This window comes from Spea bombifrons, chromosome 8 (genome assembly GCF_027358695.1).
Source record: "Spea bombifrons isolate aSpeBom1 chromosome 8, aSpeBom1.2.pri, whole genome shotgun sequence".
Lineage (NCBI taxonomy): Eukaryota > Metazoa > Chordata > Amphibia > Anura > Pelobatidae > Spea > Spea bombifrons.
In genome coordinates this window covers 9,260,309-9,279,424 of record NC_071094.1, presented here as the reverse complement: position 1 = coordinate 9,279,424, position 19,116 = coordinate 9,260,309, and positions in this window count along the sequence as shown.

Below are 19,116 nucleotides of genomic sequence, written 5' to 3'. Positions count from 1 at the left end.
GATATGCCATGGAACAACTAATATGTAACATGCGACCTGTCATATCCAGCCGTCAGCTGCACTTATGTCATGAAGAGGTTGCTGGCCTTAAAGTGCCGCTGTCATCAGTTGACCGTGGCCCTAGCAGTTCCATCTTTAATTCAGGGGTCTGGGGCCAACAGCTTCTTGCCTTTTTGCCCAATTGAGGTAAATAGGAAGGGAGGTTAAATAATAGAGAGGAGGGAAGGAAAAAAGGATGTGGTGATGGAGAAATGGTAGTCAAACTGTTAGAGGTTGGAATGAGCATTAGGGTGCCCAGGGCAGGTGCAGAAGTTTTCCCAGGACCCCATTAATGTTAAAATTAACCCTGAACCCTCTTTGGTCATTGGAATGATAAGATGTATGGTAGCAGTTCTTTAAAAGCATCCAGCCCTTTTGAAAAATGAAGAAAAGAAACGCAATTCGCACACACACCATCTTAAATGTCAAATACCTCATAAAAAATAGACCCGTTTGCTGTCTAGGGACAAACCGTCAAGCTACAAGATATTTTTCTGGGTGTAGTCTGGTATGTCTCAGACTTAGTAAGTTGATGAAAACATTAACAATGGTTAAATTATCTGTGAGGTACCAGAATTCCTCAGCCTGACTCTCGAGACACATTGTATCAACTAATTCAGCGATGAGTTGACTTCAGACTACAGCAGACACATGCATCGATAGCAAAACATGTCAATAATCCCTCAGTAAAGTCCGGAGATGAAGCTGATTTGATTAATAATACTGCGGCTTTATTTTAATTTCCTTTTTCTGTGTACTGTTTGTTTTCATTGCAAACTCTCAGGCAATCTGTTTTGCATTTCAGATGGACCACTTTATAAGACTGTTCCTGTAATCAGAGCGCGTTGTTAGAGCCAGATACGCGGGTATAATGTGCTTGTATATGAATTGTATTACTATGGAACATTCATTAGTAATAATTGTCTGGTATGTGGTAGAAGCTTTATAATTTAATAGCACATAAAACTGTGTGGCCCATCCAGTCTGCTCATTTGTCGTCTTGGCGTAATAATCTCAAACCTTTATGTAGTCTTTAGTTCAGAAAAATCTTATTCCTAGACCACCTGTGCATAAATAAAGTAATGGCGTTTACTGATTAAGATAAGCAATATAATCTGTATGACCAAAGGTTTAGGTGTTTCAGCCACAATCATTGCTAACAGGTGTTTAAAACCAATCACATGGGCAGCCATCTCCATTGACAAACGCTGGCCGTGGAACGGGTCATAATCAAAAGCTCAACAACTAAACGCGGCACTGTCATAGGATACCACATTTGCCACAAGTCCGGTTCAAGTTTTCTGCCCTGCTAGATCTGCCCCGGTCCATTGTAAGAGCTTTTAGTGTGAAGTGTAAGCATCTAGGAGGAATAAAAGCTCAGCCACAAAGTGGTTGACCGCACACAGACCATGGAGATGGTGGCTGCTGCTGATTGCTGAAAAGCATAAAAATCTTTTGTAGTATTTCTCACCACCGAGTTCCAAGCTGCCTCGGGAAGCAACATCAGCGCAAGCGCTGTGTGTCGGGCGCTTCATGAAATAGGTTTCCATGGCAAAGCAGATGCACGCAAGGCGAACATCATTATGCGCAATGCCAAGCATTGTCTGGAATGCTTTAAAGCCCTTTATGTATTACCTATTGCCAACATGTCCCATCTCTCTACTTTTTAATCCAAGTTTAAATATATTGAAATCATTTAGCCTTTCTGTCAATTTCTTTGTCAGCCATAAGCCATTTCAGTAACTGTTTTTTAGACTTTCTTTCCCAAAGCAAATATATCATGAGGTAGACAGAGAAAGAAAACACAAAGGAGGTATTTATTAACTAGTTCCTTATGAGCATGGCCTTTTTGTGGTAAGAGTGTACGTGAATTCTGCATTTCCTTGATATATTGCCCCAAACTCAACCCACACCGACTCCACTAGTCATCTGAACCTAAAGGCGCAATTTGTGGTTGCCAAGTTGCTGCAAGTTTGATACAAGTTGTGGAACTCGAGGAGACACTCAATGCCAACTTGCTAGGGTTGGAGATGAAGAGGAACCCTGGCTAATTTTCCTGGAGAGTTGGCTCATCAAATGTTTTAGTGAATCGCCAAGATAACCTTTTCCATTCTTTTGTTTTCCTTAATACACCCCAAATTTTAAAACAAAATAATAAATAAATAGTACAAATGGTGATAGGTGTCGGACCCATTATTCTAGAAAGATATGCTTCATTGCACGCAATAATTTACATCCTTTAAGATATTTAATTTGTGACAAACAGAACAGTGTGGCTGAATAAAGGTTAATTAGTAATAAAAAAGGAAACATCATGCAAAGCAACATGGACTGCTTTATAAGTAGGAAAACTGTTTTAGATTTTAATATCTAATTAATTGAATGTGGGAAGAGTATGGAGAGCACTGCTAGAAGTATGTTTAATACAGGGAAAGACACATGATCAAATGCGTGTTTTTTGAATGTTGGCGAGGCATGGGTGAAAGTAGAAATTGTTTGCATGTGGGCATTCCAGATAAAGTCCCTGATGTGGCCTATGGGGAATCTGGTCTGACTTGTACCATCCTGAAAAAACATTCTAGAGCATTCTTGCTAGTTTTAACATCATCCTATCTAGTATAAACACGAGAAACAATGGAATTCCCTGTTAATGTTTCTTTTCACAGTTGGTCATCAGAGTTCTCTTGTAATTTTTCGTAATGCAAACAAATTCCTCTCCCAACGTAAGGCTTAAAATCGTTTAGTCTAGAACATTTCTGTTTGTATTCATATTAGATTTTATTTCACATTTATTTACGTTGTATTAACATGGATCTAACATCAACAGGCACAAACGATTGGCAGCATAGCTATGAAAGTAGGTTAGCCTGAAAACATAGGGAGATATAAATTTCACTTCCATGTTATGTTCAAACAGCCCATGTGTATTATGTGTTGACTAGATGCACTAGATATGCATGTACGTGTTGTGTATCATGGACTAGTTAAGTGTTGAGAATAAAAAGCACCTTTTTTATATTAAATGTCTTCTGTCTACAAAAATCCTAATAATGGCTGCCACAGAAAAATATACCTGGATACAGGTACGTAACAGAAGAAACCTCTGAGGCCTCAAAAGCTTGTGTGCCTCCACATCATGTTGACCCAGTTAAAGGTATGACCTTTGACTATCTATCCATAGCCAACTGAGTTATGTCTTTCGGCATGAGTACCACCGTTTTTTTCATTTAGATCTTTTCTTTGCGTAGAAAATAGTTTCTCACCAAATCATCAATATTTGAGCAAATTACCCTGTGGCAAAACACAAAACAGAGCTGACCATCTCCTATTGGAAACTGATTTCAATGTTCTTTCAACAGCTGTTGCTCATGTATTAATGCCTCTTAAGCCTAATATTTCTTCTCAGATGGTAGGTGACATGCTCATTCCTATCATCAGGAAATTTAGCAGAGATGCTACAAGCCAAACCAAATTTGTGTGAAAGTATCAAAGGAAAATTGTTAGGATTTCTATGTAGGTATCAACTGTGAATACAGATGCATGTGGAGGTTCTTCATTCTAAATATCGATCCTTGGAAGATCTAGAAAACAAAATATGATATATTCGTTCTTCTCTGCTTAAAAAATAATGTTTTAATTTTCTTCAAAATAAAATGACGTTGTTATTCTTATGATCGGACAGAACCGTCTCTGTGTTGAGAAAACCCACAGCCTGGGGCTTTCGTTTCCCAATAACGATTCCAAACCACTCATTTTTGTAATTAAAATGATATTAAGCCACAAAGTAAAAATATATTGCTGGGTTTCAGACCCATCTCCTCTCTGGATTATCCGGACCAAAACATTTGAGGATATTTCTGGAACCCTCTCAGCAAAGAAACCAAATATGTGAAGGATTCTGAAGGCAAGTAGACATTTTAACAAACCACAATCTCAAAGTCATGCCTGTGTGTATATTATCACTGTTTTTTACCAATGTATACAATGACAGATTTACTTTTCCGCTCCCCATGAACAATGATGTATGAAAAAATATGGATAATAACGTTGGGAGTAGGTTTAAAGCTGGACAGGACACATGTACAAATGTATGAGATTTCTAAAGATGGAAGAGGAATAGGAGAATGCGGAGAACCTTAACATTTAGCCATTCCTGTTTACCACACACAGTACCCTTAGAAGGTGACAAGGGCCTGGTGTGGCGTGCGGGAAGTTTGGTTTTGGTAATCTTATCCTGGAAAACATTCTAGAGAATATTTGTTGCATTTCGGGTCATACTATCTAATAGTATATATATATATATATATATATATATATAGGCTAAACAATGGAATTCCCAGCTATACCATTGAAAGGAGCACTCCAGCCCTCTTTTCTTGTTAAATGACTATTGGAGGTGATTTTGTACATATTTTACTGCACGTAAGTTGGAGCAGGCACTCTTCTATCTCTTTTAACTCATCCCTAGTTACCTCTACGTTATGTTTCTTGCACATTATTATGCTTCTCCAGCCCAACATTACCAAAAGCATCCCAACATCTGTAACAGCATCCAACCCAAAATGTCCCCTACTTGATGACATCACTCACGCAAAGAGAACACTATTATGAAACTACCTGTAGCTAGTTTTTCATTCATTTTCATCGGTTACAAAGTTACACCATTCACAGGAAAGGGAAATAAAGGTTGAACCGACATGTGACAAAATAGCTCTGGGGCTTAAGGTACCAAAAACCCCTGGGGCTGAAGGGGATAATGTTGTGTTTTTGATTATTGGTGCATTCAAATGACTTCTAATTACAGCATGCTCATTAGTTTTTTGTGTTTTTAGCATGGAATAGCAAATTAAAATCTTCCTAGAGGCAGCGGTACTTACTGAACTCCCAACTTAATGACAACATTTCCCATTATTCTACTCCATTAACCCTATCTGTATTTACCCGCACTGGGTCGCATCTATCAAACATTATGTTTTAAATATCCACGGTTCGCTTGACGTCCTTGTTTCATAAACGTTGCTAGAGACGTCTCAATCCTTTTCTCATTTCCCCAATTAAAAATGAATTACTTGAAGCATAATAATGGAACTTCACATTTAGAAATATAGAGCTAAAGTTGCTCTGACCACATGCCTTATAAAACGTATCGATGGGACCAGATAGTCTGGAAATAATTGTGAAGATGAAACATTTATTGCTTACTTAATGAAAAGATCTTGTGAAGCCTCAAAATGTGGGGGGACTTATTTTCAACAATGAATGTTTCTGTATAAAGCAGAATGAAGTATGTACTTGGTTATACGACCCATAGTTCTCTTTTAAAAAATCCCCTAGATGTATCCGCATAATATTTTCCAAATACAACCAATTATTTTTTCTCTAACTCTTACATTGATGCATGTTATAATGAGGTCTTCAGCTTTGTGAAAGCTCAGCAGACCAAAAAAGCGGTGGAATCCAGGACTGTCAGGACTACGAGGAGATTGCACACCCACATAAATATTTTTTTCCTTAAGTGCTTTATTTGAGATGATTGTCTAGCTTCCATCTACATATTCCCCTATACACCGAGACTTCTTATCTTTTATTTACATAGCGCCAGGAATTTACGCAGCACCTCAGTCCATACATTCAAGGGGTATGGAAAACTAGAATAAAATCACTAAGACAAACTGGTACATTAGATATAGAGGGTAAAAAGACTGAGGCATCCCTCATATTTGTTTATATGCTAAAGGATTTCGGAATATGTTGGAAGGAATGCACTAAAACTGCTCACTCCATAATCAATTCATTTCTGCCTAACACACAAATACATTTTACATTAATGCAGCAGTAACCATAGAACAAAATCGGAGTCACCTTTGATGATTAGATGAAGGGAAAAATATAAGTAAGAAAAATATGAGGCTATTGTAGTTTTAACTTTAGAAAACACGAACATGACCTTTTTGAGGAAAAACATCCAAACTAGGGGCAGATGTTGCACAAAATTATTATTTTTTTTCCCATCATGCTGAAAATCATCAAGACACCTGTACAAATACCATGCCACAATAGTGCATTACTGGTACTTTAGGAGTAACAGTCTTTCTTTGCAATCCAAATCCCCCTTATCCTCCTTTCCTCAGACTGTTTGCTGGGTGTGAGGGTTTAGCAGTATTTTACGGGCCAAAAGTCTCAATAAGACTAATGCCATTGCTGATGTCTTTCCTTCTTGGCATTGTGTTAACGCACACCTGAATGCTCCAGCAAACTGCTAAAACTTCAGCTTTTATAGATGTGGTCACACTTGCTGATGATCAATTACTCAAGAGCTTTCGATCAGCATCACCTGTCTGCCACTTAGCATCTTAATTCCAATAGAAGCATTAAGGGTGTACTTGTCACGTTCTACCCAGGCTGCGTAGCTGCATATCTGTCTTGCTTTAGTTTCCCTGTTTTGCTTTGATCCATTCCTGGATATCCTTTTGCTTTGTTCTATTTTCCATTCCTTGCTTCTGTTTCAGCTCTTTGCTTCAGCTCTGTTTCTTTTATAGGGTGTGCCCCACCTGTGTGTTCTGTTTGTCTCAGTCTTCAGTCTAAGGTATGTCTCAGTGCTGTGTGTTTGGTTTACATGTTTGGTTTACTTCGTACCACTGTCAGCAGGGATTAGCGTTAGGACCCACCGTCATTGGAGTACTTTGGCGTAGTGGTGGGCTAAGCATACTATGGCTATATGATGTGACGGAATCTACAATTGTTATCAATCAGTCTTAGGCTAGTTTCTGTATTCATGTTTGTCTGTCTCTTATGTACCTTTGCCCTTCTTCCTTGTATCATCTGAGGATTCCGGTTCCTCTCTCCTCTCCCCATGTCCCAGTTAAGATTTCCTATCCTTGCTTAAAGGAGAAGCGTCCGAGGGTTCCGGCTCCTCACTCCTTCCCCTGTGTTCCTTGCCTTCTTCCCTGTCCTTTGTTGTGCCCTGTATCATGTATATCCTGGTCTCCCTGTCCCTTGCTTGTTATGTTTCTGCCATACCCTTTGCTTAGCTTTCATACTCCCTGCCTGCAGCATCCTGCACGTATTCAAGTATATGTTTCATGCCTGCTCCAGGGTGCCTACAGTATTTCGCTTTGTTCTGGACTTCATCCGCTGCCATATCAGGGCGCTGGTGTTTGGCTGCACAACCCTAGGTGCTCATCTCCTGGATGAGTGTGGTCACCCTGCTACCAGGCCCTGTCCAACTCCACTACTGCATTGTGACTCCTACACACAATCTTTGGGCGCGCTGGGTCCTTTCAGTCATCTGTTTGGACCCAGTCCGTGACAGTACTTAGTTTTTCCATACATGGCTTCTCCAATTTGGCTTTATTTTTGTTGTATAACAAAAAAATAACAAAACCATGACACGGTGTAAAATGTCATCTGTAACTCATACATTACTTTCAATGTATTCTCTGCTATTGCTGAAGTTGCATTTGTGTTGCTGCTTAATGGGCCAGTCAGGCTTAGTTGGCACAGCCTCTCTAGTAACTTGTACCTGACACTGTGAGGCCCTATGGGGTGGAATGCCAGAATATGTCATGGCTCCATAATCTACACAGTGCCTGGGAAAGGAGATGCTGACAGGCAGGTCCACAGTGTTGGCTAGGAATTCAGCCTTGGGTCTGGCCCAGGGCAGCTCCCTACCTAAAAACACCAATGTTACTATATATACCTAATTTGCTCCGCAATAGGGCACTGTCATTTTTGAAAATACAAGACACGCCAAACTTACTTATTATAATTAAGTCATGCAATATGTGATATTAACACAGGCAAAGATGTGTTATGGGGTATTTGCCAAAGTAAGGTTCCTGGTAGCCCCCATCTACATTTTTTAGTACTCAACTGATTATGGTACGCTTTGCTATCAGCTTTCACACACAATTGTTTCTAAATTTGTTATGATAGGACCCATTAATATTTGGATGTTATCATACATTATATGTTAAGATAATTTGTGCCATAGTTACGTAGTTTTAGGCTTAATTTTTAATAAACTAGATTAGAATCTTATTCATGTTTGTTTCCCGTCATTAACCGGGTGTTTCAGCAAACAGAGGAAAGATACTATAACATCCTTTCCATCCCCGCGGTGATAACATAATCCGATTTAGAGACATGTGTTCTGTGTCTGGATGTTTATTGGATTACAAAGAAATTAGAATTACTAAATTCACTTAACTCTTTGCATTGTACAGTTCCCAAGCTACGAATGTCAGGATGAGTCGCAGGATTTCACTCACTAGCCAACATAATACAGTTAAGTCTTTTAGTTATTATCTGAGGATTTAATTAAAGTGGTCCCATCACCGTGTCCAATGGTAACTTTGCTTAGGATATGTAATAATGTGATTAAAATGAATGCCCCTTAGCAATCATTTACTATCCTGTGGTAATGTTTCTTGGCCTAGCTGCGTGAATTATTATGGAATTCGGCAAAATAATTTACAAGAATGCTAAAGAGATAAAAATGGTCTTAAAATGGTTTGTTTTCATACTATTAGACTCATATTGTACTTCGATTATAAGATATGATTGCTAATTGTGTATATATATATTTGGCAATTGGTTTTTGGATTTATGTCCTGGGAGTTAAATTGTTTTCTGGTAAGTATCAGCAGCCTGCATTTATTTAAAATTAATTGTGAATTTGACATAATTGCATTTAATACCCGTGTGTAAACTAGTTATGTTTGGAAAGGTTACATTTATTATATTAATTTTTACAAACTGTTGTAGATAATCTTTTTTACTATTTGATTTCATTAGTTTTGATTACGTAATGCGCCAACGATGGACATGTGTCCACTTACTTGTTATCTCAATATGAGCCAACATTCCTATTACTTTTTGGTGTGGAGGTCCACTATTCTGAGACTTTTTAAATTATCACTTTATACATTTTGATTTTTTTTCTTTCGTATCCATCCATACCAGTGTCTAATTTTATAACTGGTTATTACAAGTATATCTCTCGAGTTTATCTGCTTGTAGAAGTATCTGTCTTAAACGTCTGTGGGACCAGTATGGCAGTATCCAGTTTGGTATTGTAGAAGATAAAGTCTTGGTTTATTAATCACAAGCCCTTCGTTCAAAGCTGAATGTGTCTGACCACATCCTAATAGAGTAACACATTACACAAGGTCCAGTATTAGGAAATAAAACTTTGAAATGCTAAATTCTCCATAAATCTTTGCCAGTCACCAGACTACAGTCCAGACGCTGGAGGCCAAAAGGGGAAAGTTAGTGGCTTCATGAAAAAACCTAGATACCCAGTTCAGAAAAATGCAAAAAAGAGACAAAGGAAAACCGGCACGTCATCAACATGCCACATGCCTTGAGACATCAATGCTGATACCATTGTGCAACTAGAGGTTACCCTAAAGACAAAACAGTGAAGAATAAGGGGATTCGAAATTGGGAGATTGAATTTGTTACTTGTGCCGAATAATCTGTTTAATGCTCCTTCTCACTCAACACATTTCCAGCACCAGTGACCTTATGTTTTATGGTGGGGGGGGTGAATATATAAAATAGGAATGGAAGCTAAAAAATAACTCAACATGTTTAAGCTGGAATATTGGTTAAATTGAAATAACCTGCTGTCAAAAGTACAGTTTTAGTAAACTCTGTAATATAATAACATGACAGCCCATTGGTATGACTGTTCTGTATGTATAAGAAATCCATGTCTTATGAGACTTTCATCACACTCAAAAGGCTGTGACTTAGCTAATATTATTCTTGCCAATCTGTAAAGGCTGATACTAGATGTTAGTTGATCTTCAGCTGTGTAAGTAAATGGAATCCATAGCTTATGGTTGTAGTTTGCCTCTGATTCATCATTATCATTAAAGCTGGTCACACTTACTTATTTATTGATGTGTTCCAGATCTAAACTCAAGCTATTTTTATATGGGTTTGCTGATTTGTTATGCCTTGAATACAGGGCCGGCCGAAGACTTAACGCCGCCTGGGGCGAAGTTTAAAATGCCGCCCCCCCCGCCGCCCCGGTACTTACCTTTAAACAGTCCTGCGGCGAGTCTCCCTGCTCTGCCACGGTGCCAGCTTGTAATGCTGAGTGCCGGAAATTCACGTCACTTCCGGCGCTCTGCATTACAAGCCGGCACCGAGACCGAACAGGGAGACTCGCCGCAGAGGAGAGAGAGGGGCGCTGAGCGGGTAAGCGAAAACCACTCGGTGCCCCCCCCTCTCTCTCTCTCCTCCGCTTCAAAAAAAACAAAAAAAACAAAACGCTTGTTAAAAAAACCCAAAGTGCCGCCCCTTCTAAAGTGCCGCCTGGGGCAATTGCCCCAGTCGGCTCCATTGTAGGGCCGGCCCTGCTTGAATATGTAGTTGGTCCCCCTTTGCAGCTTCCACCAGATTTTGGAGTGTCTCTGTGGGAAGTTTGAAGCATTTGTGAGGTCAGGCACTGATGTTGGACGAGAAGGCCTGGCTCGCAATCTCCGTTCCAGTTCATCCCAAAGGTGTTCGATGGGGTTGACCTCACAAATTCTCTACTAGCCAAATGGGCAAAAATGCACACAGAAACACTCCAAAATCTCCTGGAAAACGTTCCCAGAAGAAAGCATTTCGAATGCAATGTAATCAAAGTCCCTGTTGGTGTAATGGCCAGTGGTACCAAATCCTTTGGCCATATAGTGTCACTATGCTATTAAAAATACCATTACACAGCAACTAGGAATAAATATTTGAACAAAGTGATTTGCTCAATTAAAAGAATAATTCTTTGTAAGTACCTTAATTGCATTCTTTAAACTTGGTTAAGAAAAAAGTTGCTTACCTTAGGGAAAAACTGCAGTGGTCTGCCATTTCTCTCCGCTGATTTGCTATTTGAAGCAGACAATTAGTGGGAAAAACGCAACAAAAAATCAATGGTAGCACTCGGAAGTGCTTGCCAAGCTAGCACCGGAGCTGACTGATGCCATTTATCACAAGAAGTATCCAATCAATCATATCTCAAATATCTAGGGGCAGGGAATGGGGACAAATCCATAAGACTTTGCAGAATCCCCCTATGTATACGGACCACTCAGAAAAGTGGCTATTCAGCTATCATATACATTAAATGGATGTGATGGCTGGAGTGTCCCTCTCATCGTATTAATTGAATTCCTGTATAATTGCAGTTTTTTTTGAATGGTTTAATAACGAGAGAAAAACAAAGAGAGCAAAAATGCTAAACATTCCTCCATTAATGCGTGCGACATTCTTTCTTCTGCCATAATTGCTCTGTCCCTTTCACGGAACTGAAGAATGAGAACATATTAGCACAAAGATATCTCATCTGTCAGACTGTGGGTGTTACCAGTTCCCACAAATGACCGCTATCAGAGGAAAAAATAGATTTTCTGAAGATTTTGCGAAACGTCTAAAGAGAAACATTGTATATTTGGAAATGTAAGAATTTAATGGTGTCTACCTATGCCATCTTCTGCCATCTGACAATGCTTTCTTGTATCCAACCATAAAGAGGTCAGCATCCACCGGGCTGCATTTTTTTCCACTGAACTCTTTCATTTTTTTTACTTTTTAATTTATGAAAGACGCATCATCGCACAAAGGATGTTTCTGTTACGGTGCCAGTGTGAGGGCATGCAGAGCATCTGAGTGGGTTTAAATGGCAGTCACGAGAAAACAATGGGAGGGCGCCGGGTTTGAAGCAGAAAGCTCTCTTTGTGAGAAGTAGACTGAGGAGGAGTTCATTTATAAAAACAAATAAATTCTTACCATTGTAAGCTTTTTTAAAAATCCCTCTTCTTTACTCTAACTCTTCCTTCCCAGTCTTTCAAGACCTGCCTATAATTAAATATCATGTTTTTATATCTAATTTTCCTAATTCATAACAAAAAATTCTTATCTGAAAGCAAGAAGATCTGGAAGTATTGAATCACTACAATAAATGGCAGTGTTATAATGTTGAAACAGATAAATCTCTCCCATAGAAAGCCCTTAATGGAAAGAAATCAAAACCGTAAGCTGAGAGTCAAAGTCTGGTTGTAAATGGAAAGCAAAAGGTGCAGAGCCACAGGTGGAAAGCACCCACAAGTGGACCAGGCCTTATGGATCTTTTGTACTTTGTGTATCCTAAAGAATAGCTCCTCAAAGTAGCAATATTACAAATGGTCCTAGAGGGTGACAAATGGTCCTAGAGGGTATGGCTTTGCCAGGTCTGATCTCTTATACCAAAGAAGAAGGAAGCAATGCACCTCACTAAGTAACTATCTCAATAATGTAGACAGAAGGCTGTTGTTCTTTTAGCCTTATACGATGCTTTTATGTACTGTGCCAAAATCTCTTAAACATTTGCAGCAATGCATCTATCTCAAACTTGAAATCCAACACCCAAGGCCGTAGCACAATGGGATTTAATTCATGCTAGATGTCTTATGTTTTATTAGATGACTGCCTGTATGCATTAGCTGAGTCCAGGTCTGGTGGATATCTGGCAATACCCTCAGGTTTCAGGATTGAACAAACTAGGTCAGCACTTTTAAACTAAGAAGCTGACTTTAAGGTAAGGGGCGTAATGAAATATGTGTAATGAGCCCAACCAGGGGATTGGTGCTTGACACTCATAGTTGCCAATTTACCATACATCTTTGTTGGGGTGCTGGCCTGTGCAACACATCACCATGTAACTGTCATGCACGTTCAGAAACCAGTTAATAGATTGTTCTTTGCCTCTGCGTGGCTCTCTGTGATTTGTAATGTGTTCCATCTGTGCTCCCACCTGCAGGCTATTAGGTTTTTTAATTCCCTATTTCAACCCACCCCAAACATTTATTGCTTGGTTGTTTTAGCCGTCCCTCCTTCCTAGCTCTCCTGATTCTTATATTTGGATTATTGGATTTTGCCTGGATACTGACTATGAACCCTTGCCTGTGAGACTGACTCTGGCATTGGACTTTGACCACACTCTCACTTCTTCTTTCTCACAACTACCATCAGCACCTCATAGATCAACCCACCAAGACATGTAGTAGTCTACCCACATTACATTCATAGCCATGAATGGACACAGCAAGTTAGCATGCAATGGTTATGACCGTGTGTAGAAAGCACTCTGGTGTGTAATTGTCTATGTCACATTTATGTAAAACAGACTCAGCAGTGCTACCTACCAGGAAGCAGAAAGATCTATCAGTACAATGAAGTCACTGGTAAAATGAATGATCAACATGTCAGTGAAACGTCAGTGTTTGGGCCATTTAGTTCCAGTAAAGAGTACTATTAATACGACTGCATATAAAGACATTTTAGACAATTGTATGCTTCCAACTTTGTGGCACCAGTTTGAGAAAGGCCCTTTCATGATCTGTGCCCCTATGCACAAAGCAAGATCCCATGTACAACTTTGGGATAAACTAGAACGCAGATTGCGTGTCAGGACTTGTTGTCTAACATTAGTGTCTGACCTCACAAATGCTTTGTTCCTACAGACAAGCTCCAAACGTTTGGGGGCTGTTATAAGAGGGGGCAACTCCAGATTAATGCCCGTAGATTTTGAACGGAATGTCCAGATAAGTTCATATAGGTGTGATGGTTGGGTGTCCAAATACTTTTGGCCATATAGTGTAGTTTCTGATGAAATGTGCTAATAATGAAACAATGTGTGCTGTGCAAACAATTATGAGAAGATACCAAAACCTCCAGTGAGTAGTCACGGAAAGCCTTTTGGTGTTGAAAAAGATTTTCTAATTAGTCCAAATTAATTGCATTTATGGTTCTAATTTTTTCCATAATTATGGGCCAACATGTGATATACCAAACTCTTTATGCTTGTATATGCTGCACAAATGCTGCATAAAATCAATAATGTGCATTTTACAGAATAAACTTAATATAATATATATATGTATATATATATATATATATATATATATATATATATATATATATATATATATATAAAATTATATTATGTGACATCTACAACATTTTCCCATACCAACTGCAGAGAGCACATTTTCATGGAAATATTGTTATATATATATGATAATGTCAATGCTATTATTAAAAATGGCCATCAAAATATTACATGTAATATTTTGTAATGTAATGTATTTTATTACATATAATGTTACAATTACAGAAGACACATGAAGACTTCATTTCCAATGAATGTCCATCGACGTTTTCATAAACCTACCTCTTGAAAAATATAATTTACAACAATTTGTAGAGATGTCAAATTACTTTAATGGTAATTACTTACACTGCTGGAAATGTATACAGAGAGTTAACGTGATATTTGATTGCTTTCCAGATGTGTCACATCCTGTCTCTAAACGTCTGTCATTAAGGGACTGAAAGGGTCCTGACCCTTTTTTGACTGGAGGATGCAGACTGTAACAGCACAGTTTTGTTTTTTTTTCAAGCTATTTCCAAAACCTACAAAAATATAGATGGATCCGAGTAATGCCGAGATATTTTTTTTAAATCAAAGCCGAAAACGGAGGTCTGGATTATTAAAGGATACATTGCTCAACGAAAGAAACGGGACGTTCTTATGAAATATTCCATAGAAATAGATAAATGAAACAACATATTTATCACAAATCATAGGGATTTGACCTGTAAAATTGTGTTTTTAATTATCTAGTTTGATCTGTGTCATCATTTTTTTCATTGTATCGAAACTATTGTTTTGTAATACGAGTGCACATGTTTTGATCCATCTTAAGCGTTGCACAATTGTTTTTTTTTATTTCTTTTATTTATTACGTTTCAGCATTAGAAAATGGGAGCAGATACAGCACACAACGTTCATATTTGTGTTATATTTAATTATTGCATTATTCTTATAAATATAATCTACCCAAGAGTTCAATTGCCCCCCCCATAGGCTGTTATGATTTAAAGGATTTGAACCACTGCCAGAAATTAGTCTGTGTGATTTAAAATTGGTAGTCCAGTGGATTGTGAAGAACAAAAGAACCGTAGGATGTATTTACACCAAGGCTGGGTTCTTTTTTCTGCCTCCCTTTATGGGCTTTCCATTGGTGAATGGAGGCACAACTGGATGGTGGACGTGGAAGATGTTTTCTGGATAGCTGGAAACTTATCTGGGATGCCCCCCCTCTGGGAAGGGGTTGTGTGGCTTAAGGGAGCTGGGCTAGCCATGCGAAGGTGGCCTGCCAACCTGGGCACATAGGGGACTTGGGTGGAAGTTGGTGGAACTGGGTAAGCACTGAATGTGGGCCAACACCACTCCCCGGCCGGGATTTTACTGACTGATAGGGCTGACAATCAGTTCTTATTATTGGAGGCCCTGGATGAAAATCCATAGGTTTTCTATATGATTGTCTGCCGTATGGATTTGGCACGTTTGAATATGTTTAGCATCACTCCATCTGGGATACTATTTATCTTCCAACTGTATTAAATTCCGACATTTAAATTTGTCTTGAAAACCGTGTTACTTCACACTATAGAAATTTAGTTATGTAACATTTAATTGGCATCAGGATATATTTGGGGATCTGTTACATTTGTAGGCGTTACAACTGCTGGACACATAACAGAAATGTTATGAATTATTGACAATGAAATATAGTAACTAATATATACATACATATATTTATATACTAATAATATATATAATAAATATAAGAAAATTGACTTCAGTTGAATTATCTCAACAAACAATAATATCTAATAACGTTTTGTGTGTAGGCTGTTCTAGTTTTAATTAGGAAAGATTATCTTTAAGGTCTCACTCAATTTTCTTCTTTACTCCCCCACGAGTAACTATGTTTTTCAAGGCTATCTGTCCATATGCACTATGTTTGACCAAATATTAAGAGGATAGTTGGTTCCTAAACCCCCCTCTCACTGGTTGCCATTACCTCTCAGACTCTAGTGACATTAACACAACTTATTACATACATTCTCAGCCAAGGGTACCAAATAACCAATGTCATACACTGGGACATCAGTGCAGGTGAGATATCACACACAAAGTCAATAAATGTCTTCTAACCTTTTACACCATTGTGGAAAAGCTGTACTCACTAGCCAAGTCTAACCAGATCATCTTAACTATTTATGGTTGGGATCCAAGAAGGTGCTTTTCAGTGTTGACCATGTTTTGGAATTTTGGCCTTGGGGAGCTCTGGTAGTTGGAGAATAGATCTCAATGAGACCTGTAATGTGTAGAAAGGCTATGTCAAAATAACTTTGGGGCCACCAACGCTTGCCCCCCACCCTCCAGATTGTCACAACTGGTCTACCAGGTGGTTGCAAAGATCCACATTACTAGAAATTGAGGGAGCCAAAATACTCTCTAGTACTTCCAGTTGGGGAGTAGGGATAAGAGAGATATTTGTTATCTTATTGTGCCTCCATAACATGGGGCATAGAAGATACCGTGCTGCTGAGCCCATTACGAACCAGGGCCTGGTCAGTGACATAACAGCGGTGATCGTATAGTTACACCACTTTGAGCAAAAGATTAATGCACTTCATGGGCTGCATGTTGTAACATCTTATTGGTTATTATACTGTTAATATTACAAGGTTATGTATAGAAAGAAACACTTTCTTTAAAAACACTAACTTTAAGAAATGTTGTGATTTCCTGACAAGCTGGAGGATGGATGAACAAGTGAAGTAAATGAAGCCACCTGGATAAAAGGATTAAAGTGCCGACAGAACATTTTTCAGTTCAACAGTGCAGTAAAAGTACAAAATAATGTGTCGACCTTCAGGGTCTGCAAAGCTGTGAGATTTTACTTGGAACTGCTACAGTAGAACTTATTTATACATATTTCTAATTTATTTTAAGTGTAGAATTGAACGCTGGTGACCGAAAAACTGTGAGATGGAAAATTAACTGGACAAGAAGCTACAAAGAAAACAGCAATGGTTATTCACAGAATATTTACATATAATATTTAAATGTATTTCAACCTTTAGGATGACTTCATAAAGCCCACGAAGTGAATTGCTAGTCCTAGTTTTTTACGTACCCCTAACTCCTAACTCCTCAGTGTACAAGACTTATGCACTAACGATTAATGCTTATAATGTGATACATTCTATAAAGAGATAGTGAGGTCCAGAAATGTTTTCCGCAATCTTCTCTAGAGTTATAATTTTGGAGCACATCCTGCCACATCTGAGACAATAACCTGCTAGAGCAAAGCTTGTGTCCTGCGGAGCATTTCTGTTAGGGACCAGGAACCAGATGGACACAAAACGTATAGTGCAAAGCACCTTTATTGTAAAAAGCAAGCAAACAAAGCCAAATCGTAATCATAACAATAAGCCAAGCGGCGGACCGGAACCAAAGCAGGTAGTCAGACGAGCCGGAATCAGGAGTAGAGAGATCAGCGAAGCCAGGAATCAGGAGCCAGAAGGGAGTCAGACGAAGCCAGGTCATACACAGTAACTCAGGAACAACAGAATGCACTTGGTAGCAGGAAGCAAAACACAAGGGCAAATTAACCCCTTAATGACAAAATGCATTGTTTTCGATGGGTTTAGGGACCTTCAGGCTTATAAAGGCCAGAGCAAGGTGGAGCTTCGAAGAACCGCCCACAGCCCACAATGAAAAGGCAGAGAGCTCGCAACACTAGAGAAGCCTACTGTGAAACCATGGCAATATCTGACAGAAGGTCGAAGCTGAGGAGGAGTCCAACATTTTATTTAAAGGAACAATCATAACAAGAATGGCATATGTGGTCCTAGTGATAAACACATCTGTCAATAAAAAGTGATCTTTTAAGAATGAAATGTCTTACCAGATGCCCACCGTAAATGTAATACATTCTGTGGATCGAGTGTGACTCAAATTCCAGACACTGATATTCCTCATGCATAAAAATAGTACATTGATAAAATGGTAAACCTATCAAAAAATGTTTTAATAGAAAAAGGAATCATGTTTTATTTGTTTTATACACATTTTATTTGTTTGATAATTTTAATTAACTACTCACATACAAACATTAACCAAATATTCTTTTTGTTGGCAGGACTTGCTTGGGGCAACTGAATCAGGAGGGGTGCCAGCAGTGGCAAATTCTAAATAGGGAGGCAGGCCTGAAGAGGTGACTCCTGGCCTGCAGATTACCCTATAGGAAGCCATATTGCTGTGCCTCTCAATGAGCTCAGAATGAGTGAATAACAGCGTTCTACAGCCCTAAAAGCCACAATAATGTTTAGAAAACATAGCAGAAAATGGGTTTATAAATAAAATTGTGTAAATATGCAATAACTGTGTAAAAACCTAATGCTATCGAAAATCAAAATGGGAGATTATGCCAAAGAATATTCTTGGTTGTGGTACCATTTGGTCTAGAACTGGCCCTGTTTAATGGTGTTTATATGTAGTAATAATATTTATAAAAAATAATTAAATATCTGAATGGTTGGCTTTACATTCCTGATCATGGATATGGCATATTATATACATGCTATATAGCAAATTATACGTTATCATGTAATAAAAAAAAGTATAAATGTTATTTACAACAATTAAAAATATTTGCAACAGGTTCAATACAGGGTAGCATGCTATAAAAAATAAAAAAAAATACATCTTTCTGGAACTTACACATTATAAATAGTAAGGAAACAACAAGCGGTAATTATGACAACAGAATTTATACTGAAATTGTCCACGTTTGCGGCTAAATTTACATTAAGTTCCTTTTAGGAAAAAAAACACTGAAAAATAATTACTTGTGTTCCCGATATGTCTGTAAAGATTTTTACAAACAAGAATCGGTTAAATTAAAGGCTTTAACTGTATACTGTTTGTTCTTTCTTTTCTGTTATTGTTTAGTTTAATGTTATGTTGCTTTTTAGATTTTGGTAAAGAAGTTAAGAAATGTGAAATAATGTACAAAATATTATTTGATCTGCATATATGAATGTACAGATTTTTAAACAAGAATGACTTGTATTAATGGCAAAAATCATACTATTTGGGTGTTTTTTTTTTATCTCTCTAACTTGTTTGGATACAGTTTCTCCATTTATCGATACATATTACTCAATGGCACATTTATAATTAATAAA